Source organism: Mustela nivalis, assembly GCF_964662115.1.
Source record: "Mustela nivalis genome assembly, chromosome: 5".
In the NCBI taxonomy this organism is placed as follows: Eukaryota; Metazoa; Chordata; class Mammalia; order Carnivora; family Mustelidae; genus Mustela; species Mustela nivalis.
The window spans coordinates 121,779,002-121,800,706 of record NC_139024.1 but is presented as its reverse complement, the minus strand read 5'-3'; the positions used below and the strand labels follow the sequence as shown (position 1 = coordinate 121,800,706).

Here is a 21,705-nt window from a genome sequence, read left to right as displayed (position 1 = left end):
TGCCTAGAGCAATATATACTTTTAATGCCATTCCGATCAAAATTCCACTGGTATTCTTCAAAGAGCTGGAGCAAATAATCCAAAAATTTGTATGGAATCAGAAGAGACCCCGAATCGCTAAGGAAATGCTGAAAAACAAAAATAAAAGGGGGGGCATCATGTTACCTGATTTCAAGCTTTACTACAAAGCTGTGATCACCAAGACAGCATGGTACTGGCATAAAAACAGACACAGAGACCAATGGAACAGAGTAGAGAGCCCAGATATGGACCCTCAACTCTATGGTCAAATAATCTTCGACAAAACAGGAAAAAATATACAGTGGAAAAAGGACAGTCTCTTCAATAAATGGTGCTGGGAAAACTGGACAGCTATATGTAGAAGAATGAAACTCGACCATTTTCTTACACTGTACACAAAGATAAACTCAAAATGGATAACAGACCTCAATGTGAGACAGGAATCCATCAGAATCCTAGAGGAGAACATAGGCAGTAATCTCTTTGATATCAGCCACAGATTGGCAATGAAGTCAAACTCTCTCTCTTCGCAGATGACATGATTCTTTATATGGAAAACCCAAAAGATGCCACCCCCAAACTACTAGAACTCATACAGCCATTCAGCAACGTGGCAGGATACAAAGTCAACTTTGTATCTTTCAAGATATGTCTCCAAAGGCAAAGGAAACAAAAGCAAAAATGAACTTTTGGGACTTCATCAAAATCAAAAGCTTCCGCACAGCAAAGGAAATAGTCAAGAAAACAAAGAGGCAACCCATGGAATGGGAGAAGATATTTGCAAATGACAGTTCAGACAAAAGGTTAATATCCAGGATCTACAAAGAACTCCTCAAACTCAACACACACAAAACAGACAATCATATCAAAAAATGGGCAGAAGATATGAAGATATACAAATGAAGACATTCCAATGAAGACATACAAATGGCTATCAGACACATGAAAAAATGTTCATCATCACTAGCCATCAGGGAGATTCTAAATAAAACTACATTGAGATATCACCTTACACCAGTAAGAATGGCCAAAATAAGCAAGACAGGAAACAACATGTGTTGGAGAGGATGTGGAGAAAGGGGAACCCTCTTACACTGTTGGTGGGAATGCAAGTTGGTACAGCCTCTTTGGAGAACAGTGTGGAGATTCCTCAAGAAATTAAAAATAGAACTTCCCTATGACCCTGCCATTGCACTCCTGGGTATTTACCCCAAAGATACAGATGTCGTGAAAAGAAGGGCCATCTGTACCCCAGTGTTTATAGCAGCAATGGCCACGATCGCCAAACTGTGGAAAGAACCAAGATGCCCTTCAATGGACGAATGGATAAGGAAGATGTGTTGCCCTCAGCCCGCAAGGACGACAATGAGCCTGGTATGGTGTTAATGCTTCATTTCCGTTTATTTAATCAACTTCCTTAGCTTATATACAACAGGGTGACCAATAAGGGGCCAAGCAATAGGGAGAGCCAATGAGGGTCCTGTTACTATGCTGATTAAATTTGATACAGCCAATAACTATGTCCTCCTTTAGGCGGGCTTCACCAGAAAGTTCATTGTATACTTGCAGCGTATTTTGCTAGCAGTGAGCCAAGCGCCTTCTTGTAATGGTGGGGACTTTCCCCGCCGGAGGCAGTCCCCGACAGATGTGGTCCATATACACTATGGAGTATTATGCCTCCATTAGAAAGGACGAATACCCAACTTTTGCAGCAACATGGACGGGACTGGAAGAGATTATGCTGAGTGAAATAAGTCAAGCAGAGAGAGTCAATTTTCATATGGTTTCACTTATTTGTGGAGCATAACAAATAGCATGGAGGACATGGGGAGATAGAGAGGAGAAGGAAGTTGAGGGAAATTGGAAGGGGAGGTGAACTATGAGAGACTATGGACTCTGAAAAACAATCTGAGGGTTTTGAAGGGGCGCGGGGGTGGGAGGTTGGGGTACCAGGTGGTAGGTATTATAGAGGGCACGGATTGCATGGAGCACTGGATGTGGTGCAAAAATAATGAATACTGTTATGCTGAAAATAAATAAAAAATAAATTTAAAAAAAATGCACACGGGGCGCCTGGGTGGCTCAATGGGTTGAGCCGCTGCCTTTGGCTCAGGTCATGATCTCAGGGTCCTAGGATCGAGTCCCGCATTGGGCTCTCTGCTCAGCAGGGAGCCTGCTTCCTCCTCTCTCTTTCTGCCTGCCTCTCTGCCTACTTGTGATCTCTCTCTGTCAAATAAATAAATAAAATCTTAAAAAAAAAATGCACACGAAGTCTCCCTGCAGCCAGCTGCAGCCAGCTCCCCTGTATGGAAGTCAGTGGATTTCTCTTCTTCCGGATCTGAGAGTCAGCTATCTGCGTGTGAGTCCTCACTGAAACCCCTACTCCTCTTCCTTCTTTCCTCCATCCTGTCAACGTGTGACTATGGAATGAAAATAAGATGAAAACATACACATTGCACTCTTCAATTCACACCAGCGGCTTCTGCTAAGACACCCTCTCCCCCCGCTAAGCGTCCTGCTGCAGGAGAGACGGAGACAAGCTCGCCGCGCTTCGCGTCTGATCACTCCGGGCCCGCTAAGTCCGCGGTGAGAGAAGTCACCCAAGGCGGGACTCAGGAGATGGACGGTTACTGAACGCATGGCGAGTAGCAGCGGGCAGGACAGCAAAGGAGAGACTGTCCGCCAGGAGGCAGTCGTGGGGGCTACAGTGAAGTCGGGGAGTGAGGAGGGGTGGGAACTTATGGAATTTTCCTTTTTTGGTACCTGTGTCCATTTTTAACTAGCGGATTGGTCAGCTAGGGCTTCTGGCTGTTTCGAGGTGGGTCACCTGAGGGCCTGTTTGTACTCAGTCTGGCTGTCACCGCGGGCCATTCTTCCTCACTCAGGGTTCCAGGGCTCAAGCCTGTTGCCAACTAGCAGCCTCTGCAGACCTCACAGAGGGTACCACCCATACTGTACTCCCCTGAGGGATGCTTGGGATATCCTGGCTCCTTCTAGATTGCTTCTGCAGGTATGTGACCCCATCCTCTCTCGATTTAATTCCATTTTAGGAAGTGCTGTCTTCTGATACTGGCACCAAGCAGGTATGAACTGTTTCTGGAACCTCTTGTGCACTGACCACACTTTTGAACGTAGAGGACCTATGAATGTATGAAATAATAGATCTGCCCCCCACCTCTTTTTAAATTAAAAGTAGGCTCCACGCCCAGTGTGGAGCTCAGGATAACGCTTTAACTTATGATCCTGAGATCGAGACCTGAGTTGAGATCAAGAGTTGGAGGCTTAGCTGACTGAGCCACCCCAGGTGCCCCATAATTAGATCTATCTTAAAATGCTCACCAAGTAATGAATGTACACAACAGTTATACAGCAGAAAGGTTTTTTAAATAATGGTTCAGCCTTTTTATCAAGTTAAACCTCATAGAGAAAGAAGCTCACTATATAAGAAAAACACAGAGGTGGAAGTTCTCTGGGTGAAGAGGGCCAAGGAGTTGAGCCCTACCCACTGCATACCCATCTGGATACTCACCAGAGTCCTGAGAGGCCCTTCTATGTGATGAAGTTCTGGGGGGGGGGGGTACAAGGCGCCAGCTTTTGCTTTGTCCTCAGCCAGCCTCGTGCTCCCTCATCATACGGATCTCCATGTGATGAGGGAGCAGGAGGCTGGCTGAGAACAGAGCAGGGGCTGGCACCTTGCACCCCCTCTCCACCCACTCCCCTTGGTAATATGTGTGACATTTCACAGGCACCCCTGACTGCCCTAAAAGAAGAGCAAATGGTTATCTTGCAGAGATCACAGTCCTGCAATGCAGGAGTCTCTCTTGATTTACAAATGTCCTTGAGATTTACAACAAAGAAGTTACCTTATCAATAGCCCAATTTCCAAAGACACATAACTCAGTTCCTCAAGCCTTAACGTCACCCTCCCCTCCATAAAAAACCAAAGGAGACGGAGGTAGAAGGAAAAGTATATAAAGTTAAATTTCTTTTAAGACCTAAATCTCACTAACAAGGACGTTTGATAGCAGGAATGTAACATTCCACCAGGAGACTCCCAATTGTCTTTATGTTAGTGCCTCATTAGAGGGAAAGTGGCCTTGGCTTGATAGTAACCAGGCCTTCCATATCCTGACAGTCTTCTTTATCCCAATAGCCCTTCTGAACAACCCTTTGTCCTCACCTACCCAACTCCTGTGTATATAATCAGCCACTCCTCACAACCCGGGGCAGCAGCATCTCCGTCTGCCCACGGGTCCTGTCCCCGTGCTTTAATAAACCACCATTTTGCACCAAAGATGTCTTAAGAATTCTTTCTTTAGTCGTCGGCTCCGAACCTCACCCCACCGAACCTGACTTAGGTTCTGGGACTTCATCACATGGGTCCTTTGAACATGGTTTGCAAATGTATAGGGTGGTGAAAAGAACTCAGGCTCTAGGTTGGGACACGGGGTGCGTTCCTGCTTTGCTGTTAGCTATCTGAGTGACCCAGGGCAAGTGAAACAATCCACTCACTTCCTGTCAGCCTCATGTCCACATCCACAGGAACAGGAGACCCAGCCATGCAGGTGCCTGCACCTCTGATGGAGAATTACTCAGATATCCCTTCCTCCTCATCTACTCAGAATGTCCTTTCCCCGCAGGCTCCTCCATCTTGTGGTTTGCTGTTTATCTGGACCGTCATCTATCTCCCACATCAGCGGAGCTGATTGCTGCCCCAAACTCCATCATTCTCTTTGCTGGAATCCCAGTCTTGTCTGGGTGACCACATACTACCTCAGAACACTTCCTTCCCCAGACTCCATTGCATCTAGGGCTGGCCACATGACTCTGTGGCTAATGAGTCATCCGCAGAAGTCAGTTTGGCATGGCTTTCGGCAATTCAATTGTTTTCCTGATTTAAAAAAGAAAAGACAGCTTCTGTTGCAACACGCCTTATGCTCTTTCCTCTTCCTTTCTGCCTGAAATGTGGATGTGGAGGCTGCAGGCAGAATGGCAACTTTGCACCCATGAGGTTGAAGGATGGACACGTATAGGTGGGAGGCAGCCACTCAAGCAGCACTGGGGACGGTATTTTACCAAACTCCAAGGACTGGACCAATGTAGCAGTGGTGTCTTTCGTAGTGAGCACTGTCCTGCTTGGAGAGCTGGATAGAGGTGGGGTCTTGGAGCCATTAATACCCATCCTTCCTGGGACACCTGGGTGGCTCAGTTGGTTGGATGACTGCCTTCGGCTCAGGTCATGATCCTGGAGTCCCGGGATCGAGTCCCGCATCGGGCTCCCAGCTCCACGGGGAGTCTGCTTCTCTCTCTGACCTTCTCCTCGCTCATGCTCTCTCTCACTGTCTCTCTCTCAAATAAATAAAAATAAAAAATCTTTAAAAAAAATTATAAAAAAAAAAAACCAAAAACCCATCCTGCCTGTGATGGTGAGAAAGGGAAATCCAAAGAGGCTGGGTCTCAGCTGGGCCGTATGAAAGGCTAACGGGCTAGTGAGCTTTATGAAAGGCTAATGGGCTAGTGAGCTTGCGTCTTACCCACCTCCTTGTAATAATATTATCCTAATAATCTTTCTCCCATGATCTTGACTCTGTCTCCCCGGCTATCTGTATAGTCTCAGTATTTGGCTGTAGCTTTGAGAAAATTTTCTTACTACTATTCTTTGTTTATTTTGCATTTCTCTGAAGATATTCTTCTGAAAGCTTTTAGTCATTTGTCGTTCTTTTTTCTCTATTACTTGTGTGTCATCATTATTTCTTGCTTATTTCTGCCATATGCTCAGTCCTTAAAATTTGATCTACCCTTCAAGGTCCTTCTCAGATGCTTTTATGAAACCAACCTGGATGGAGACCTTTCCCTTCTCTGGAACCCCACAGCACTTAGTTTCTGTGGCTTCTGTGATCATCAGCAAACTGGCAGGTGCTTGACTAGATTTATTCCTTTTACTATCCTTTAGGTTCCTCATGGCAGGGATTGTCTTGTACTGCCTTTGGCATATACTTACTTGATAAGTGTTCATTGAATTCAACTGGGAATTCCAACTTTGGAAAAGAAGCAGACACACTAAACATGATGCATTTAAACACAGTGGAGATCATTTTCCTCAAGAAATGACTCCTATACAGGCCTTTGCCACATAGATATAGGACTGGGGGAAAAAAGGCATGGCTGAAAATCACCTGCTCAGAGAACTTTTCTTCAGGAGAAACACAAGCTACAAAAGAAATCACCATCACCTCTCATCACCTGTAATAAGGAAATTCTGAATAACTCTTTCCTGGGGGCCCACTGAGTCAGAGATCCATACCTGGTTAGGTAGGTAGCGGGTGTGATCAGGGAAGAAGTGATGAATATCCTTTAGGCTTCAGCACCCAACATCAGCTGCTTATACAGCAGTGATGCAAGTTTCCATAGGCAGAGTCCTTGCTGTCGTTCTGAGTGCTTTCATACACATGCCCAAACAGGACAGAGCAAGGGTAGCTGCCTAAAAAGGAACTTGATGGAACAGGTTCAGAGGATCCCTCAATTTTTGCCCCAGAAGAAGAGCCTACTTCATGGTGGGAACATGGCCTGAAAGGAAAAGCAGAACTTCCCTGCGTTGACAGTTTCAGCATTGACATGTCTAGCAACCAATTAGATGTGAGAATTAGAAGCTCAGGAAGTAGGAAGTGGGCTGAAGAGTAGATTTTGGAGTCACTGGCATGTCAGTGGGGATGATGATGGACAAGGTCCCCCTGGGAGGGTATGGAGGAAGGCGAGGATGGAGTCCCAACACTTAGGTGGTGAATAGACAACAAGACCCCTGAGAAGGACAGCCAGAGAGGTTAAGACTAGGTAGAGAGGCAGTTATGGAAATCAAGAGCTGAGACTTCTGAGAGGAGAGAGAGAGGGAATGAATCATCACCAATGAATGCAACAGAGTTTCTGGGAAGGTAAGAATCACAAAGTACCCATTGGATTTGGAGTGGGACACAGGGAGTGGATACATGGGACAGAGTGGAGACAGAAGGTGGATTTCCAAGGTGCCACAAAGGAAGGAGAAGCAAGGGGAGAGTGGTAGACACAGAGGTAGGGTGACAGTCACCAGCTGTCAGCTCCTTCAAGGTCCTTCCTGTTTCTGGGCAGCCCCACTTAGTGACTGAGCAGGACTTGGGTTGGAAAGGCCTGGCAGGTTCAGCCCAACTTGATTTGCTCTGGGGGTGCTCACCATAGCTATCTGAGATCTGCAGGCCTCCCTCTGCCCTGCCATGCCTGCTTCCTCCCTTTACTGTCAGGTTGACTCCTAATCAACATCTTGCATTTCGGATTCTATCTATCTATCTATCTATCTATCTATCTATCTATCTATGCTTCCGGAGAACCCAATCTCTGACAGAGGGGTGGAAACAAGTCTTTTGAAGAGTTTATTGGGAAGGAGAAAAGGGTCTCTAAATTTTTCTTTTTGTTTTAAGAGCAGGAAGGAGGAGGAGTCTGAGAGGGTGTGCTTGAAGATACGGGAGGGGGACAGGATGGTTAATAGACAAGGCCTGGGGAGAAGAGAGAAGATGGATGTTAAGGTCATCCTTGATTGGCCTGGAAAAAGAAGGATATTTTGCCCACTCTGAGATTGAGGCTGAAGGCATATTGATCTGGTGAATTTAGATTGTTTTCTGGGGTAGTCGAGGAAATGAACATTCTGTTCAGTGACTTCAAAGATCAGTTGCTAGAGAGAGGAAAGGAGGAATCCTTGAGGTTAAAGTGGATAAAATGCTTTTACCCACAGTGAGGATTTGGGGGAAGCAGGGCAAGTTTTAGCTGAGCTGTATGCAGAACAAAATCTTTGGGCAAAACCCATAGAACAAGAGAATGGGATCTGGAATGGAGAAAAGAAAGACCCACTTCTTTCTGTTAGAATCTGTTTGGTGACTAGATGCGTTTTGGGTAGATTTCTATCCTTCAAACTCTGTGCCATCCTCATATTTGCTAAACATATCCTTTATATAACACAAGTCATGATATCAATACTGAGCAGGGCAGGACTGAGAACCCCAGCACCTTGGAATTCTACTATTTAACCAGTTCCGGGTTTTCCTAACTGTATAGTTACGAATTCCAGATTTCTCCATTTGTTCCAGAAGTGTATAATTTGAGATGTCACGAAATACCTTAATCACATGCAGACCCTTGGTCTACTAGAGTGTCTCAGAAATTTCTATCAGTCTTAACCCTAACAAGACAACATGAATCAAGACTGGCATGACCTGCCTTTGTTGAGTCCCGTGAGCCCCTGGGGCCACAGTGACTTCTCCTAAGGCCTAACAAGACTCTTTTTTGTGTCTCTGAGGATTTTTGCCTATGGTCATTGTCAAAGTCACTGATTTGTAATTTTCAACATTCACCTTTGTTCCACCTTTGGAAGTCAAAGCTACCTCTGGTCTTGCAACAACTGTCATGATTCCTCAAAGATCATTCATTGATGGTGACTTGGTGATGCTAGGAATATCCAAGTGATGTTTTTTGTGTACTCTGACTTGTAATCCTTTCATAGTAGGAAGTTTTAACACATTTAGTGCAGCTACAGTTTTTTTTTTTTTTTTTTAGGTGTTGGGTTCTGATCCCTGCTTACCAATAGTCATTCTACCCTTCCCACTCAAAGGCATGCTTCGACTTCTTTTTTTTTTTTTTTAAGATTTTATTTATTTGGCAGAGATCACAAGTAGGCAGAGAGGCAGTCAGAGAGAGAGGGGGAAGCAGGCTCCCTGCTGAGCAGAGAGCCCAATGCCATGCAGGGCTCCATCCCATGATCCTGAGATCATGACCCAACTGGAAGGCAGAGGCCCAACCCCCTGAGCCACCCAGGGCCCCCAAAGGGCCATGCTTCTTATTGAGAAGCTATAAGCAGACCCCGTATGAGTGGCCATGAATGAGGGGATGTATCCCTTTGTCCTTTTTCCTTTTGTCATAATCAGTTGCACATCATCTGAGACCAAACTTCCTTATCCTTCACTGTAGGGATCCAGATACTATCAAGCTCAATGCCCTTATGCGGGGATGGATGTATTCTCATGGAAAAATGAGGGTGGGGATTATAAAGGAAGGAAAATAATTCTGAAAGGACCCATTCACACGTTCTCCAACTGTGAAGGCCGTGCTCAAGCCGGGTACTTGCATATTTCCAATTTACATGGCCACCAGATGGCATAATTGAGTCAGTTTAAGAAAGAAAAGAGGAAGAGGGCCCTGCGAAAACAACAAAGCACACTCTAGATACAGATACCCCTGCTTTTTCAAAGTTTGACTTATGCCATTTTACTTTTACAAAAGACCTACATGAGTACCTGCTTTCCCTAACTGAAAGTAATCTGAAGAGGATTTTTGCTTCTACGGAAAAGAAGCGAAAAATGAAAGTAGCTGTCAGGGCTGATTTCCCGGGAGCCCTTAACGGAAGCAGCAGGCACCACGAGCTGCGGGAGTGGCGCCACCAAGCGCCTTCCCAGGGAATTACACACAGCATCGCAGCATCTCCCCGTGAAACTACGTCTGTGAGCATCTGTGCTTTACCTGGATTTTTTCGTGCATCCGTTAGCAGGATGTGTCCTAAGGCATCAAAAAACCGGAGAGGGGTGGGACGCCTGGGTGGCTCAGTGGGTTAAAGCCTCTGCCTTCGGCTCAGGTTATGATCCCAAGGTCCTGGGATTGAGCCCCAAATCGGGCTCTCTGCTCAGCAGGGAGCCTGCTTCCTCCTCTCTCTCTGCCTGCCTCTCTGCCTCCTTGTGATTTCTGTCTATCAAATAAATAAATAAATCTTTTAAAAAAAACCTGAGAAAGGTTATTTTTGGGGTCTTTGGTAAAAATTTTTCCATATAAATTAATTTTAGCTTCTTCATTTTTGCCATTTTGGCTTCCAAAACTTTTCATAGGAATGCTCAATTTTTGGAGGGGAGCAATCTGTAATCAATGCTGAAAATGCCCACAAGAAAGCATATTTCACTTGTCCGTTCTAAGTGTCAGTTGATATTTTGATGTTGTTTTCTTGCCATCAAGGTACAAATTCCTTTCTTAACCTTAAAATGACAGATAAGGGCCTCCTGACCCTGTTTAGTCTATATTTTCCTTCCCTGCCTTGTGTATAGCAAGCTACCTGGGAGTAAGAACTGGAAGTGGGCTTATGTTTATCTGTAGCTAACATGGACTTCCCTTGGCTATAGACTGCTCGCCAGTAAGCCAGTGAATACCAGAGTAGAATAAGAGGTCAGTGAGGAATTACTGCTAATGTTGGCATTATTGGACTAAAATATGTATCCCATTTTGTGAAGAGAAGTTCTGTCTGTCCTGTGCTGTCTGAAGATCAGTACAGTTGTCCCCTGTATTTTAGCCCGTCTCTTTTGGTTACATCTGGATTGGATTTGGCACATGTGGAATCTAGAGTCCAAGGTAAGGAGTGCCTGAGAGTCCACCACAGGTCTTTGGGACTGAGAAGATGGGAGTAGGAGGCACAAGGCAAGAGGAACTGAGAAAAGTAAAGACATTCAGCACTGGTTTTTATGCTTATGTACATTTTTGACCCTGGGGAATTTTAAAGGACTATTTCTAATATTTATCTTAGATGGATGGATTCATTCTTTCATTCAGTAAAAACACCAGGCATACTGTAGGAGAGGAGGTTAAATAGTAAATAAGGCAGAGTTCTGGGCTTCAAGACACTTTCTAATTTTGGTCTTTAATCCCACAGGGAGATGGAAATCCCAGGAGAGGTTCTTGACTGAAGCCCCAGGAAACCCCCAATGCCCAGAAGTGTGGATGGAGACAGAGCTCCCAGTGTTGATTGTAAGGAATAAATTAAAATGGCAAACCTTCATGAAAACAACTCGGCTCATTTTTTTTAGATTTTATTATTAAGTTAACTCTATACCCAATATGGGGCTCGAGCTCATGACCTGGAGAAAATCAAGAGTCTCAGGTAACCCTTGCACATTTCTTATTTAAGGGAAGATACTGAGGGTTTGCTGAAGAAAGAAGGAGAAAGCAGCATAATGGAAACTATGTTGCAAAAGTATAAATTGCTCCCTGATCATTACCAGGATCTTGATGATTTGATAAAATAACGTGTATAAAGCAGAGCAAATATGCCCTTGTTATAAGCCAGAAATTTCAACCACAGAGAAAGAAAGGTGCATACCAAAAGGCAGCACAGGGGTGCAGAAGTCAAGACTAGTATCAGGAAAACTAGTTGGAGTCTACTAAAACTGTCTCAATGAGAGGTGATGAAAGTTTGAATTAAGACAACCACGAAAGGGCAGGCGGGATCAGAAGGGAGACAGACTTCAGGGTAGGAAGGACAGACATAAGGTTGAGGAGAGTAAGAATGACTGGAGATAACATCACTGCCAGTTGGCCTGACTCCAAGGCCTATGTCCTTTTCTGAGATATCATGTTGCCCGGTTGTAGAATGACGACCCCACTTTTAGTCCAACTCTTTCATTTTGTAGCAAAAAGAGGAAATTAAAACCCAGGAAATGGAAACTCTCGTCTATGGCAGAACTGCAAGAGTGTGGAAGAGCATGCGCAGAAGCCATGTTTCTTCCCAGATCCAAACTCCTCCCACGGGTTCACCTGAGAACTTGCTGCTAGAACCACCTGAGGGGCCTTTCCAAACACACGCAATGTATATGATTGCAGCCATCCTAAAGGGTGTGCTGTGCCATAAAGCCTTTCCAGAGCATAGGCTTATTAACGATTTTGATCTCCCCTACGCCAAACTTGGCATAAAATCCCAAGTTCCTTAATCACGATGCTTTCATCCAAAGAGAATTTTAGAATGGTTACAGAAGGAATACTCTGTCATTTTAACAATTTCGCCAACTAATAAGGTAAAAATTAAATTTTATTTTAATTTTTTTATTATTGGTGAAGTTGGAGTTTTTTTACTGTGATTTTTAATTAGTTATGGCTTCCCTGCTCTGAACTGTTTGTGTCCAAATTTCTCACACAGTACAGTAAAAAAATAAGAGTTATTGAGTGCTTTCTATGTGTTGGTTACAGTCTAAGAGCTTCCCATGTAGTAAGTCAGTTAGTCCTGACCCACCAGGAAGCAGGTGCAAATGTCTCAGTTTATGAAGGACACAGAAACAAGAAGAAATCAAGTATCTTGTCCCAGTTCATACACAGAAAGTCTGGATTCAAAGCCTGTGCAAATTAGAAAGTGACCTGGGTGCCTGGGTGGCTCAGTGGTTAAGCCGCTGCCTTCGGCTCAGGTCATGATCTCAGGGTCCTGGGATCGAGTCCTGCATCGGGCTCTCTGCTCGGCAGGGAGCCTGCTTCCTCCTCTCTCTCTCTGCCTGCCCCTCTACCTACTTGTGATTTCTCTCTGTCAAATAAATAAATAAAATCTTTAAAAAAAAAATTAGAAAGTGACCAGTATTTCCCTAATTTATTTGTTTGCCTTTTTCCTCTATTAATACAATCATTTTTATGGTTAAATCTATCAGTCCACTCCTTTGTTTTGTTGGCCTTTTTTCTTTTCCAGTCAGCTTAGATCATCCTCTTCTTTTCAGAGATTAGAAAATACTTGGATTTTTTTTCTGTATCAAATGATATTTTTGTTTCCACTGTCTTATAATGGCACCTTTCTGCTATGCTTTATTTCATAATTGCTTGTTTTTTAATGAACATTATATGTTCAGTCAGCTCTCTGAGGATACTGAAGTCTCTTTCTGGTCACTCTTTTCACTTCATTTGGCACGAATCTGTCTCTAGAGTGTTGGTGCTGTTGGCTGTCTTTCTCAGTGTGAGTTTCTGTGTAGTTCGGAACTCAGCCTCCAGGTTCATTTCCTGTTTTTTTTTTTTTTTTTTTTTTTTTTCCTCTCTCTGTCTCCCTTCTCTATTCCTCAGTTCTTCCCATCCAGTGACTGAGTAGTTGCCTTCCCTGGGGCACTGGGGCCCATCCAGAGTAAGGTCTTTTAGGTAGCCAGGACTCCCGCCCTGGTATGATCCCGGCATGACTCAGGGCAAGAGGAGGCTGCATTAGGTCTCTGTGCAGACTCATTTGGGTATCCAGGGACCTCCTTATCTGTCTATTTTCTTGAAGAGTGTTGGGAGTGGCCAGACAGGGCTCCTGGAGTTTTGATCAGTGAATGTGGACTCTGGTCCCTCACCTCAAGTGGGCAGTTAAATTCCTTCTCATTGCTTGGCAGGTCTTGAATTCCTAGTTGACCTTGAGTGTTCTAGACTCAGAGCTCAACGGACCACAGCTTCAGCTCTGTTCGTTTTTTGTGTGTACATTCCATCTCTGACAATATCTATGGGGACGTTCTCCCCTTGTTGAACATGGGTTTTTAAAATTTTCTCCAATATTTTATCCATCATTGCTCTGCATTGGAAGCCTCTGGGCTAAATCTTCTGTTTCCCTCATGTCTTTTGTACACTCGTTAATTGTGGCTTTATTCTACACGGTGGGGGCTACTCTAACAAGTTCCTCCAAGCATATTCTGCTAACTTCCTCAAGGCTGGCTCAGGTAGGAGGTGCTATAGCAGTCACCTGAGATGGGGCTGGGGGAGGTGGGGCTCTCCCCCACCCAACTCCAGGATGCACGAATGGAGCCCTGGGATGGCAGCTTTAGGACAGGAGAAAAGTTTCTGCTTGGGGTTCCATGCTAACATTTCATTCAGGGTCTCAAGCCAGGCTGGATCCAGTACCAGGGTGTGTATGAGAGCAAGCACTGGAAGCTGAAGACGGTCCCTGGATGGACAACCGGAGGTGTCATATGTCACGGGTGTGTGTGTGATGGTAGGGTACATCAGGATATTATGTAGCTGTGCCCTTGGGGCCCAGGGAATAAATCATCCAGTATTCCAGATCAACCCTGGTCTGGGTGAGCAGGGGATTTCCAGTTGCTTCCAGATGAAGGCAGGATTTACGTAGTTTTCCTTTTCCTGCTGCCCCCGTTTTGTCCGTGACAGGGAATGGGACCTAAACATAGAACCGCATCAGCCTCCTCTGCAGTATAAACAGACCCAGGGTCCTGCTCCAGTCCCTTCTTGGCTGTGAATTGAGGGGCAGTAAGGAGCAGCGTCTGCCCCACCCCGAGGCCCTGGCTGCCCTTGCCACTAGCAGTCTGCGCTCAGGACGGGTGGGGCTGAGGAGCAGACGAGGATTCGTCTGCTCAGCCCAGCACCAGACACACTGGGCTACCTGCGTGGCCAGACTGGGCAGCAGTGCAAGTTTGTCTCAGAAATCCAGTTCTTCCTGGAACTGAGTGTCACTTTAGGACAGTGGATGCCTGGAGTCAACTTGGCCCTGGAGCAACTGAAACTCTTCCAGTCCTGCCTGAGACTGCAGATCGCTCGGCTTGGGCTGTGGGCCTGAGCGGAGATTGCAGTTGCGTGAGGAGCTGCTGGAAGCCCCACCAGGGGGCGCCCTCCCCGCGTCTTGAGGTGGTGGGTATCCGCGAAGCCGCCCGGGGATCTGTGTGCTTGCGAATCAGATTTCCTTTTTCTAGAACACACACTGAACCATGCCTCCATTTTCCTAGTCTATGGATTCGACTTGACCTGCCGCCGTGGTTCAGGTTTTGCCGTGCTTTGGATGGAGCTCTTTTTTTTGTTTTTTTGTAAGATTTTATTTATTTGAAAGTGTGGGAGCAGGAGAGGGGAGGAGGTCAGAGGGAGAAGTAGACTCCCTATGGAGGTGGGAGCCCAATGCAGGACTGGATGTGGGACTTGATGCGGGATTCAGTGCGGGACTGGATCCCGCAACTCCAGGATCATGACCAGGGCCGAAGGCGGTCACTTAACCAACTGAGCCCCCCAGGAGCTCCGGATGGAGTGGTTCTAATGTACTACACTGCAGGTGCGTAGGGAGAGAAACCAGGGTGCTGTGTCTTCATTCCCACTGCACTCTGTAACCAAGGTCCTGACGATGTCCTGGAGCTCACGGCCCCGGTGGAGGGAGGAGGACCCCATGGTGTCCACTGGTCTCAGGCAGACATTCCCACTAGCATGGAGAGTGCTAGCCACCACCAACTCTCCCCTTCTGCTCTTTCTCTGTGCTCTAGAGACCTGGGAGAGGGGTGATACAGTGCCAGGAGTACTCAGGGAAGACACTGCCTGAATGAGGAGGCTGTGGCCACATCCGAGGAAGGGAGGTGGCTCACGGGGCCTCAGGTTTGCAGGAGAGGGACTGGGGCAGAGAGTGGGGTGAGGCATGGCAGAGAGGCTGAGTAGGCAAGGCAGGGACCACCTTTCCAGCTTTAACTGCAGGAATACCTGTGTGCTCTCGCTCCTGTAAAGCCCCACAAACTCTCCTGCCTGGATCAAAACATGGGAGTTGTACTATTAGAAGCAGTGAAGTAAGTCAGAGGGAATTTCAGGGTCACAGGCTTGTCATTCTCTGGTGCAGGCTGAGAAAATGCCAAGCTCTGCCAGGAAACGTACCATGTTCCTCCTAGTGCAGCCCCCATTGCAGGTAAGAGACCGGAGGAAGGAGGGATCTAAATGAAGAAAGGGTGAGAGACAGGGACTGCTGATCCCTCTGTGGCTCATGAGTTTTAAATAGTAGACCTCTGAGGGAAATGAAAGGCAAAAGCCCAGGACTTAGGAGAAGGGGGCACTAAGAGCGGCACTAAGTCCCCCTCAGACTGGAGGGGCAGATGGAACTGAGGGATGTGATGAGGCTGGGGACACTTGTGGGTCCTGGAGGAATGGGTCCTTGGGCTAAGACCTGGGAAGGTGGTAGAAGTGCCGGAAAGGATTGTGGGACATGAGGGAGGCTCCGGTCTGGCTTCTTTGAGCCCTGGCAGGCTGAAGCCCTTGGGAAGGAAGCACTGTGCAGGGCTGCCAGCTGGGCTGGCTCTCAAATGCCTCAGACTGGTGCCCTGGCCTCAGCCAGAGGTAAGAGGACCAGAGACTGGCCTACTAGGGAACATGCTGCAGCCCAAACCCGAAACAGCCCAAATATCCTTCCACAAGAAAAAAGAAAAATTATATCAGCTTCATGCAGTAGGATGCTTCTCAGGGATGAAGGTGAATCATCTCACAGCTCCCTGTGACAGCACAGGTGTCTCCATACAGCTTAGTGAGAGAAGCTGGCCATAATAGGGCCCCTATGGTCAGGTTCCATTTATATAAAGCTCAAGTCCAGGCAGGACTATAGAAGTCAGGAGAGTGGTTACTCTTTGGGGAGGGTAGTGACTAAAAGGGGACATGAGGGAGGCCCCTGGCATCCTGGGAATGTTCTGTTCCTTAATCTCAGTGCTGGTTGCATGATGTGCTCAGTGTGTGAAAGTTCACTGTGCTGGACACTTACAATTGTGTGCTTTTCTGTATGTATCTTATATTTCTGTAAATCATTTTTTAAAAAGATGTGTAAGTATTAGAAACGAATCTGCAGAATAGAGTGAGGGAAGTGAGAGTAGGCTTTTGTCATCTCTGGGCTTACCATGCCCTCCTCCTAGGATCTTTGCTCTTGTCTCCTCGAGAGGAGAGGTGGCGGAGCAGAATTTAAATCATGAAGGACTTTCCTTTTTGCTTTGGCTTCCTGTATTGATCTCATGCATTTTTCAGCTCCTGCAAAAACTGAAATGAACTAGATGGGTCTATGTTGTTGAGAGCTCCCAGTTTGCTTCCTCCTTCATCGAACACCAACTGGATACTTGGGTGTGAGCATCAGCACTGGTAAATCCAGCAGTGAGGCCTGTGTGCTGTTCACAGCAGCTCGGCAGACACTGTTAATCAAGTTTGAGGTCTTCTTGGTAACATCTCTACAGAGCCATCAAGTTTCATAGGTGCTGTTGCTTTAAGCAGGACTCACCTCACCTGGAATCACCTGGATGAAGGGGACTACTTCTATGCAGTGCAGGAGGTTAAATATGGCCATAAAGCCTTTGCTCCTAGTCCCATTAAGAGGGGGGATTCCCTTGAATCTGGATGGGTTGTATGGCTTTTTGATCAATAAAAATCAGTAAAGTTGTGTTGAGCCAGTTTCCAGACCTGGGTAACTTCCACCTCCTGTCTCTTGGAACATTCTGGGAACACCGACCTGCCATGCAAAGAGTCCAGATTCCCCAAGACCGGATGCTGGAATGGCCTTGTGCCGCAGTCCTGTGGACTACCAGTGGGGTCCAGCTGTCCCCACTAAGGAGACAGAAACTGGGAGGGGGGATGTCTTCAATGTTCTAGACCAAGCCCATCTGCATCTGACGGCAGTGATTTCAGTCAATATCCCGAGTAGAAGAGGGGTGCCTGACTGGCTTAGGCAGTAAAGCATGTGACTCTTGAACTTGGGGTTGTGAGTTCAAATCCCATGTGGGGTATAGGGCTTATTTAAAAGTAAATAAATGAGCTGTAACTCTTAAACTAAAAAAAAAAAAAAAAAAAAAAAAAAGAGAGAGAGAGATAGAGAGAGAAAGAAAGCAGAAGAATTGCCAAACTGACAGACAAAATAGGATATGAGGCAGTGGTGGTGGTTCTAAGCCACTAGTTTTGGCATAGTTATTTCTCAGGAACAGGTCACTAGAACAGTCGTATCTTTACCTAGACCAGAGCCTTCATGCCCATGACAAGCAGCTCCTTGGCTCTGTAAGAATTCATCTCCTTAACTCACTTTGCCAAATTGTGGCTATGGTATTTACTAGCTCTCCATTCCATCTAAATTGCCAGGCTCATGGCAGGATAATTCACTGTGGAATTATTTCTTATTTTGTTCTTGTTTTCTTCACAGTTTCTTCACTGAGAAAGTTATGAAGCTTTTGTTCTCAATTCTGAGCTTCTTTTTGGGTATGCAGCAGGTGGGTGGTTGCTGGCATCTGGATTATGTGCTAACACCTAGGCTGACAGGGACAGAAGTGGACTGTGGGTGTGCGCTGAGCAAAGGATGAGATTCTCTGGGATCTGGAGATTTGAGGCTTTCTCCCTATGAACAGTGGACACCCAGTCCCCTAATTTGGCCCAGAGCATTCCTAGGCTGAGGGATCGTTGGAGAATGCCTAGGAAGCCTGGGCACATTATCTGCCAGTAGGAGCACCTAGGCCAGGATCGCCCAGGGAGACCCTGCTGTCAGTGACATGGACATGTAGGAGGGCCAGGACTGCAGGACCTGACAAGCCTCTGAAAGCAGAGGGAGCAACAGAAACGGTGACTGCCACAATGGACTGCATTTGTGTGCCTCCTGAAAATTCCTGTGTTGAAGCCCTCACCCCCAGTGTGATGGTATTTGGAACTGGGGCCTTTGGGAGATAATTCGGTTTGGATGAGGTCATGAAGTTGGAGCCCACCTGATAAAATTCATGCCCCCCCCTTAAAAAATTTCATTTATTTACATGACAGAGAGACACAGCGAGAAAGGGAACACAAGCAGGGGGAGTGAGAGAGGGAGAAGCAGGCTCCCCACGGAGCAGAGAGCCTGATGGGGGGGGAGGGGGTGCTTAAGCAGGGCTCAATCTCCTAGAATCATGACCTGAGCCTAAGGCAGACGCTTAACGACTGAGCCACCCAGGTGTCCCAGAATTCATCCTTTATAAGAAGAGGAAGAGACCAGAGTCCCCCCACCACTGCCATGTGAGAGTACAGTAAGAAGACAGCCATCTGCAAGCCAGGAAGAGAGAGCTCACCAGACACGGAACCTGCCAGCGCCGCGCACTTGGACTTCCCAGCCTCCAGAACTGAGAGAAATGTCTGTTGTCTAAATCACCCAGACTGTAACATTTCATTATAGCAGCCTGAGCTAACACAGCTACCACTGAGGGCCTGGGCTTGCTTTCAATTTTTCTGGCACTGCCTGAGCCCCTGATATTTTGTAACCTTGTGGAGGGAGGCCGGAGCCCCACTAGTGACTACAGTTGAAATTTCTTCCCAGCATGGCAGTTTGGGGCAGAGTAAATCCCATTTGATTGGGAAAAAATAAGGAATGTGTCATTTGGTATACATTTTGTAACAAAAAACTGATAAACAACATAATTCTCAAGTTATTAGAATATTTTGTGGCCTTCTCTTTTTTGCATTTATGGCTCCTCTGTCTATTGAATTCTAGGCATTTTCCTTGTCAGGTTTCTCAATGTCTCCAGGCTTGGAATTTTTTTTTTTAAGATCTTGTTTATTTATTTGACAAAGAGAGACAGAGATCACAAGTAGGCAGAGCAGCAGGCAGAGAGAGAAGGGGAAGCAGTCTCCCTGCTAAGCAGAGGGCCCAATGTGGGGCTTGATTCCAGGACCCTGGGATCATACTTGAGCCAAAGGCAGAGATTTAACCCACTGAGCCATCCAGGTGCCCCAACCATAGTTCTTTTAAAGCCCTTGCTTGTTAAAGCAATATTGGGATCACTTGTGTGTCTATTTTTACTGCCTATTTTTCTCTTGGTTTTCATTTTCTTTCTTTTGTTTACTGATTTTGATTTGATATTAAGCACTGCTTGTAAAACCTGTGGCTTGTCCAAATGATGATGTCTTCTACTACAGAGTGTTCACCTTTTTTCTGCAAGGCAGAGAGAATGGAAGCTGAGCACCTTGACCTAGTTGGTGACTTAGCTATCCTAAGGCTGAATTGCAGTTATTTATTTAGTTAATGTTTAAGGCTGTAGCCCATCTTTTATTTGTTCTTGTTCCTAGGGTATAGTTCCCAAGACTTTGAACTAATAGCTGGTAAGTTCACTGCAATCCTTCCCTTGGAGGGTCCTTAACTCTAATCTGTAGTGTCCAAAACTTTGAAAGGCTGTGGAAAACATTATTCATTTTAGAGGCTTTGGCCTGCAGCCTTATGTGCCTTCAAAATTTGGTAAATGTCTTGAAGGGATACTGTAGTTTTGAGACCTCTTTTTTTTTTTTTTTAAGATTTATTTTATTTATTTATTTGACAGAGATCACAAGTAGGCAGAGAGGCAGGCAGAGAGAGAGGGGAGAGCAGGATCCCCGCTGAGCAGAGAGCCCGATGCGGGGCTCGATCCCAGGGGCTCAATCCCAGGACCCTGAGATCATGACCTAAACTGAAGCCTGAGTCTTTAACCCACTGGTGCCCCATTTTGAGACCTCTTAAGTCTCCAGTTTTGTCACCCTAATTCTATAGCATTCTGCCTGAGCCAAGCTCAGATTCTTAGCCTTTTGCCTGAGCCCAGGGTCAACAAATGCTTCTGGAAAAAAAGCAGCTTCAGATCATAAGATCACTTTCTTATGTTCTCCCTTTAGAATTTTAACTAAATTAGCTCCATGGTATGAGTTGCTTCCTCAGATCTCCAATGATTATAAACATTGATTCATCTGTTTTTTCTAGTTATTATTATTTTTTTTTGAGTAAAATCTACACCAAACATGGGGCTTGAACTCATGACCTGGAGATCAAGAGTCATACACTCTACTGATTGAACCAGCCAGGCACCCCTCTAGTTGTTTTTTGTGGCCACTTAAGTTTGCCACAAATTACTCTAGTCTACCCAAACTGGAAGTCTTTTTGTTTAGGTTTTAAACAATCTTTTGAAGAAACATTCTGTTTTAAAATTTATTTTTAAAATTATTTATTTTATTGAGCTATAGCTGACATATAACATTACATTAGTTTTAAGGTCTTTTAAAAATTTTTATTTACCTATATTTATTTTTTTTAAAAGACTATTTAAGAAAAAGAGAGACAGCCTTTTTAAAGATTTTATTTATCTAAGAAAAAGAGAGAGAGCATGAGTGGAGAGGAGGGTCAGAGGGGAGAAGCAGAACCCCACCCTGAACAGGTAGCCTGACACAGGGCTCAGTCTCAGAACCCCGAGATCAGGGACACCTGGGTGGCTCGGTTGGTTGGACGACTGCTTTCGGCTCAGGCCATGATCCCCGAGTCCTGGGATCGAGTCCCGCATCGGGATCCCAGCTCCATGGGGAGTCTTCTTCTCCCTCTGACCTTCTCCTCGCTCATGCTCTCTCTCACTGCCTCTCTTTCAAATAAATAAATAAAATCTTAAAAAACAAAACAAAACAAAAAAAACAAACCCCGAGATCACAGCCTGAGCCAGAGGCAAATGCTTAACTGACTGAGCCACCCAGGAACCCCTTAAGAAGTCTTTTTAATAGATACTATATTTATGTCACTCAAAATGAAAATTATATCAACAGGTACACCTTGATGCCAAGATTCTTGACTTCAGGGAATGAATGACTTATGAAGAACACCTGGACCCTGTCCTTCTCTGACCAGTTCCTGGATGCCTAAGAGGAAACATACACCAGATCACAGTTGTCAGTAAAAATACCACACCCAAGCAAAGATGAGACTCATGCTTTTTCCTTTCCAAGTCTCCTAGACCTTCTTCCCTCTCTCTCTCCATATCTATCTATCTATCTATCTATCTATCTATCTATCTATATATATATATATCTTCAGTAAGCTCTGCTTTCACTTCTTGCTGGCTCCCATTAGATTTCCATCCTTCTTGATGCCTAAGAACCTACTTGGTTAGTCCTGCAGGAACCCTCTAAATCCTCAGACCTGGACTGCTGGCATCACCTTCATCCATTTAGGACTGGGATTTAAAACATCAGTCTGGAATGTCCTGATCAACACTGGTGAGGTAATCTGTATGGTAAAATCCCCCACCTTCCCTTAAGAGAAGGTAACTTTGCTTGAAACAATCCAGTCTTTTGACTTCCTGTCTCACTCTCTTGCCTATAAAAATCTTCCATCTTGTATAAAATCATATATATATATATATATATATGTATATATATGTGTGTGTATTT

At 45.5% G+C, this 21,705-nt stretch overlaps 3 long non-coding RNA genes across 4 annotated transcripts; 2 read left to right on the top strand and 1 right to left on the bottom strand.

Annotated features, from left to right (window-relative positions):
* Window positions 1-1,398: 1,398 nt before the first annotated feature.
* Window positions 1,399-3,588, bottom strand: LOC309865912. The gene is made up of 2 exons (XR_014312327.1): window positions 3,551-3,588; window positions 1,399-1,747 (listed from the first exon to the last, which is right to left on the bottom strand). It is a non-coding gene; the product is annotated as an uncharacterized lncRNA (long non-coding RNA).
* Window positions 2,775-21,232, top strand: LOC309865910. Of its 2 annotated transcripts, XR_014312324.1 has the most exons (4): window positions 2,800-3,031; window positions 10,730-10,824; window positions 17,714-17,780; window positions 21,082-21,232. It is a non-coding gene; the product is annotated as an uncharacterized lncRNA (long non-coding RNA). The 2 variants fall into 2 exon arrangements; XR_014312325.1 differs by lacking the exons at window positions 17,714-17,780; window positions 21,082-21,232 and having other exon boundaries at window positions 2,775-3,031; window positions 10,730-10,858.
* LOC309865911 lies at window positions 13,981-16,969 on the top strand. The gene is made up of 2 exons (XR_014312326.1): window positions 13,981-14,433; window positions 16,558-16,969. It is a non-coding gene; the product is annotated as an uncharacterized lncRNA (long non-coding RNA).
* Window positions 21,233-21,705: the final 473 nt, after the last annotated feature.